The 5,191-nt window shown below is 44.5% G+C and overlaps 1 non-coding gene across 1 annotated transcript; it reads right to left on the bottom strand.

The window, feature by feature from the left end:
- Positions 1-791: 791 nt before the first annotated feature.
- On the bottom strand, positions 792-862 carry TRNAG-CCC (transfer RNA glycine (anticodon CCC)). The gene has a single exon. It is a non-coding gene; the product is annotated as a tRNA-Gly (tRNA).
- Positions 863-5,191: the final 4,329 nt, after the last annotated feature.

Below are 5,191 nucleotides of genomic sequence, written 5' to 3' on the forward strand. Positions count from 1 at the left end.
TCAAGAGCTAAAGAGTGCCACGACCTCCTCCCAATGTTGCTTAACCACAAGCATTAAAAATGATACCCAGATCTGAAGATTCACTTACCTGGGGGAGTGTAAAACAGGAGTGAGAAACACGATTTTGCTGTAAATGTTGCTGTCCACTTATGGCTCATTTTTGTCCTTAATTTTACCAAGACCAGCAGAGCATCAGAAAGAAAGAAAGGTCTGAGTCCCCTCTGCACAGCTCACCTCATCTTGAGAATTTCCCCCCACAAGCCTCCCTCTTCTTCGGGCCCCAAAGGCCTCCCCATCCGGGATATCCCTTCAGTCCATAGCTTCTCTACTTTCAGGAATTTCATTCCTTGTTCTTTACTCCATAGTGAAACGTGGCCCAGTGGTCAGTTCAAGTTCTAGGACTTGCATCAGTGACTAGACGACACTTTAGAATCCAGGGATCCACCAGGAGAAAAGATAAAAGAAACAGTGGTTTGGATTTCAAGTATGCAAAGCTACAGAGACCCACCCACCTCACCTGTCTTTTCAAAGACCCGGTCTAGCCACGTGGTTGCTGCTCTGCATGCTGAGTACTAAGCCCTTCAGGATCACCGAAGGTCCCCCCAAAAAAGGTTCAGATCAACTCCTTAATGTCTTCTGCTCCAGAAATAACTTCAAGTGTATAGTTCTCATTTTCCTTCCTTTTCCGCTCCTGCAGCGGGAGGGAAATGTCTTGCCTGTTTAGTGGAGAATCAATCCAGCGGAGCAGGAAGTTTAACAGCATTGGGCACGTGAGGGAGAGACCAAAAGCCTGCATTGGCCGGGAATCGAACCCGGCTCTCCCGCGTGGGAGGCGAGAATTCTACCACTGAACCACCAATGCTTCGCTACGGGAGTGTTCTCTGTTTGTGGTGCTATGGCTACTGAGAAAAAGACTGGCAGGACTCGAAAAAAGCAGTTCCAAAATGGGTTTAAACAGTGTTGCCTTTAAAAGAAACAGCCAACACACGGAAAAGATGCTCCGAACAAAGGGCATCAGGAAACAGTATAAAGTTATAGCATTCAGATAAAATGATTTGACTTGAAAGAGTCTAGTTCTGATATCAGGATTTGTCAGCTGGATAATACCCATGCCGTTGAATGCATAGCAACCCTTTAGGGCAGAGTAGAACTGCCCCATACGGTTTCCAAGGAGCGGCTGGTGGATTTGAACTGCCTACCTTTTAGTTAGCAGCCAAGGCCTAACCACTGGGCCATCAGAGATGCAAGTGACCAGCAAGCCGTGTCTCAGTTTCTAAGTGTTGTAACATGAATGTCACAAGTAGAAAGCACTAACGAATAGGAATTCATTTTTTCACAGTTTCAGAGACTAGAAGTCCGAATTTAGGGCCCCAGTTCTGAGAGAAGGCTCTCTTTGGCAGCTCTGAGGAAAATTCTTTCAGCTTCTCTTTCTTGGTTTCTTGGTAATCTCCCTGTGGCATCAGTTGTTCTCCATTTGCGCTTCCTTGCTTCTCTGCCTAATCTGCTCTTTTTATATCTCAAATTTGATTAGCATAAGACACACCCTATACCCATTCCACTGAAGTAACATAACTAAGAAAACCCTATTCCTAACTGGGATTACAAACATAAGTGCTGGGGTTAGGCTTTACAGCACATATTTTTGGGGAACATAATTCAATCTATAACAAACCTCAGAAAATCATTGAGTCTCTTATCTCTAGTCCTAAATCTGCATGAACCTAAGGAAATGTCATTTATTCACCAGCTGATGCAGTCTCTTTGCCCTCTGGTTGCTTGGTGTCTCCCACTGCTTTCCTTCCAAACTTGAGATGGGTTCCAGTTCTTTCCCAGACAGGTATTCAGTACCCAGTGATGGTTCAGGAGGCTGGATGTTTGGGGATGTGTCTCAGGTACTCCAGGAAGTATAGGTGATTCTTGAGCTTCTCTTCTCTGATGTCTCTTTTGAGACCCTGGAAAAAAACAAAGGTTAAAAGGTCCTGTTTTTAAAGTGTTTTATGTTTTACAGAGGTGGCAAGTAAGTGGGAATTCACTCCAAGGTTTCTTCCCTTAACCGCCCCTCTTAGGTCAATCAAGGATGTCAGTTCAGGGAAAAACAATGTTGTTGGGAGTGTTATGAGCTATGCAGGCAATGCTGAATTTAGAACACTAGTGGTTCAGTGGTAGTACCAGTGCTTTCATGAAGGGCACTCAATTTTGACTCCTGGCCAATGTGTGTGGTTCCTATTCTTTCCACCACAGTTCATTTATTGCATCCGAGTGCACCTGCACAAGTTTTTTATTGTGCATGCAAGACCAGAATAGTAATCTTTTTCCTACTTCTGCTAGACTCTTTATTCCATAGGTAAGCCTGGTCTATGCTGAGATCCAACAGGCAGGAGCAATACTGCTGTTGATGAGGAAACTGTGGAGAACCAGGCAGTGATACTGGAATAAAAGACATTCAAGTGTTTGCCTACTGTTACAGATTGAACTGGGTCCCCAAAAATGTGTGTCAACTTGTCTAGGCCATAATTCCCGGTATTGTGTGATTGTCCACCATTTTGTGATCTCATGTGATCTCCTATGTGTTGTAAATTCTAGCTCTATGATGTTAATGAGGTAGGATTAATAGCAGTTATGTTAATGAGGCAAGACTTAATCTACAAGACTAGATTGTGTCTTAAGTCCATATTTTTTGAGATATAAAAGAGAGAAGCAAGCAAAGAGACGTGGGACTTCATACCACCAAGAAACGAGAGCCAGGAGAATAGTGCATCCGTTGGACCCGGGGTCCCTGTGCTGAGAAGCTCCTTGACCAGGGAAAATTAATGACAAGGACCTTATCTCCAGAGCTGATGAGAGAGAAAGGCTTCCCTTGCTGCTATCACCCTGAATTCGTACTACTAGCTTCCTGGGCTGTGAATACATTTCTCTTTGTTAAAGCCTTCCTCTTGTGATGTTTCTGTTATAGGAGCACTAGGTAACTAAGGCACCTACACAGTAGTATGGCAGCCTTGAGGACAGGGGTGTGATCCTGAAGGAGTGAGTGCTTAGCCTGAATGGCAACAACCATCCCTGCAGCATGTCTTACAAGCTGAAAATAAAGTTCTGGTGTGTTTCACTAGTATGAAACTTTTAGGAATAATAATCTTGTTACAGTCACTTATTCTCCTGGCAGATGTAGGGAGTCCAGGCAAAGAATCATAATGTCACTGTTGATCTGTGATTCACGTGCTGGGCCTTGGGCGGGGCACTGTGCTCACCACGCAGTGAGGATCAAGCAATTGAACCTCCAGGAAAGAGAGTAACTCCATGGTGGTACAGATACACAGTAGTGGTGAAGATGTTAGAGGTCATGGCCTTAGGGTCCAGGAAAGGGTGAGGCTTGTGGGTAATAATCAGGAAGCTGCCAGCAGGACCGTTAGGTCTTCCCATGGCTGAAGAACAGAGCCTGGATGAATTAAGAGCCTGTGATCTTCATCTACACCAGTTTCGTGCAGTCAGCCACCCTCAGCTACATCATTAGACTTCAGAGAGCTGTGGGGAATCCCCAGGAGCAGCAAAGCCCAGCAAAGTGCAGGCAGCTGCAGTGGCCCTGATCTAGACAGAAGTAAGAACATACAGAGACAAAGTGGAAGAGAAGGGTGGGCAGAGGCAGTGAGAATCTGCCTGGATCAGCAATCCATGTATAATAAATGCATTTATTGAAACTGTCAGCTTACATTTGCAGGTGTAAATATACATTAGGCTTTTAATTGGAGGATATCTAAATATTGAGTTTAAGAAAGGGGTTTGTTAGTTGGTGTGGAGTCTGTTATGGTCCGAGTAAAACTGATCTATAGGGTTTTCAAGGCTGTGATCTTTGTGAAGCAAGTAGAACCTGGCTTAGGGTACCACTACGACCCTGGAAACAAGAACTGTGGGGCACCACACGGTGGCTTTGAGGTCTCATATCAAACTCAAAAGAAAGTAGCAGGAACATGAGAGAAAGAGAACAAAGAGGCATTAAAGCTAAGCCTTGAGAGAAATGACCAATCAAGGCAAATGCAGTAAGCCAGAGCCAATCAGGAGCCCAAGTCTCCTTTGCCTGAAGTGTTCACTGAGTGCTTCCTGAGGCCCTTTTCTAGCACTTTGCTGGTGTTAGTCGAATTTTGAAAAGGAATTGAATTTCGTGTGTTGAAAGCCACAACCGTTAGAGACCAAACCCGCTGCCGTCATAGTGACCGTACAGGACAGAGTAGAACTGCCCCATAGAGTTTCCAAGGAGCACCTGATGGATTCGAACTGTCGACCTTGTGGTTAGCAGCCGTAGCACTTAACCACTACACCACCACGGTTTCCAAAGTTAAAGAAGGCAGCCTTAAAATTGTCACGGGTGGATCCTAAATTGCTGCAACCTAGTTTTTGTAGTGTAGTGGTTATCACGTTGGCCTCATACGCGAAATGTGTCTGGTTGGAAACCAGGTGGAAGCAGGTGCCTTTTAATTCTTCAGAGCCGATTGCTACTTTTTGTCATTGCTTTAGATCCAGAATCAGACTGAAGTCAATACAACCAGATTTTTGCCACTATATATGAACAGAAATCCTGGGGTGCATCTATGGAAATGGTTTCTCAGGGAGTAGAAGCAGGGTGGAAGGAATATAATATTGGATAGGGCTAGGTTTATTTATTGACAAAGGTGGAGTCCCAGACTGGCAGAAGAAGCCCAGCAGAGAGTTCTCACATATGTCCCTGGGCCTCAATATAGGCCAGGAAGAGGCAGTTTTTGAGTGACAGAGACAAAGAACAGGCACAAGGGCGGGCCAACCCGGAGATCCTGATTTTAAGGTCTGAACCCTAAGGTCTGAGCGAGTTAAACTGATCTCCGGCCTTATCAAGAGAGTCATATGCTCAATTCAAGGATTCGAAAGACAACAATTGTGCAGACCAACATCCAAGCTTTATCGACAAGAAAACATGAATTCGTGACTAATTAGATGTGTGGAGTCTGAGTAAGAGATCGGTGTCAAAAAGAACTCTACATTTGTGCTCTGAGTATTGTAAGGATGGAGTTGCCATCAACTAACATGGAAAAATTGTGGCTGAAAGATTTTAGGACATTTGCAGTTCATTTCCTGTCCTGAAGTCTTACTTGAAAGAGACTTCCATCCAACGTATCTCAGTTTCTACTTATGTGCCCCCCCCCCCTTTTTTTTTTTACATAGAGAA

This window comes from Elephas maximus, chromosome 3 (genome assembly GCF_024166365.1).
Source record: "Elephas maximus indicus isolate mEleMax1 chromosome 3, mEleMax1 primary haplotype, whole genome shotgun sequence".
Taxonomy (NCBI): Eukaryota; Metazoa; Chordata; class Mammalia; order Proboscidea; family Elephantidae; genus Elephas; species Elephas maximus.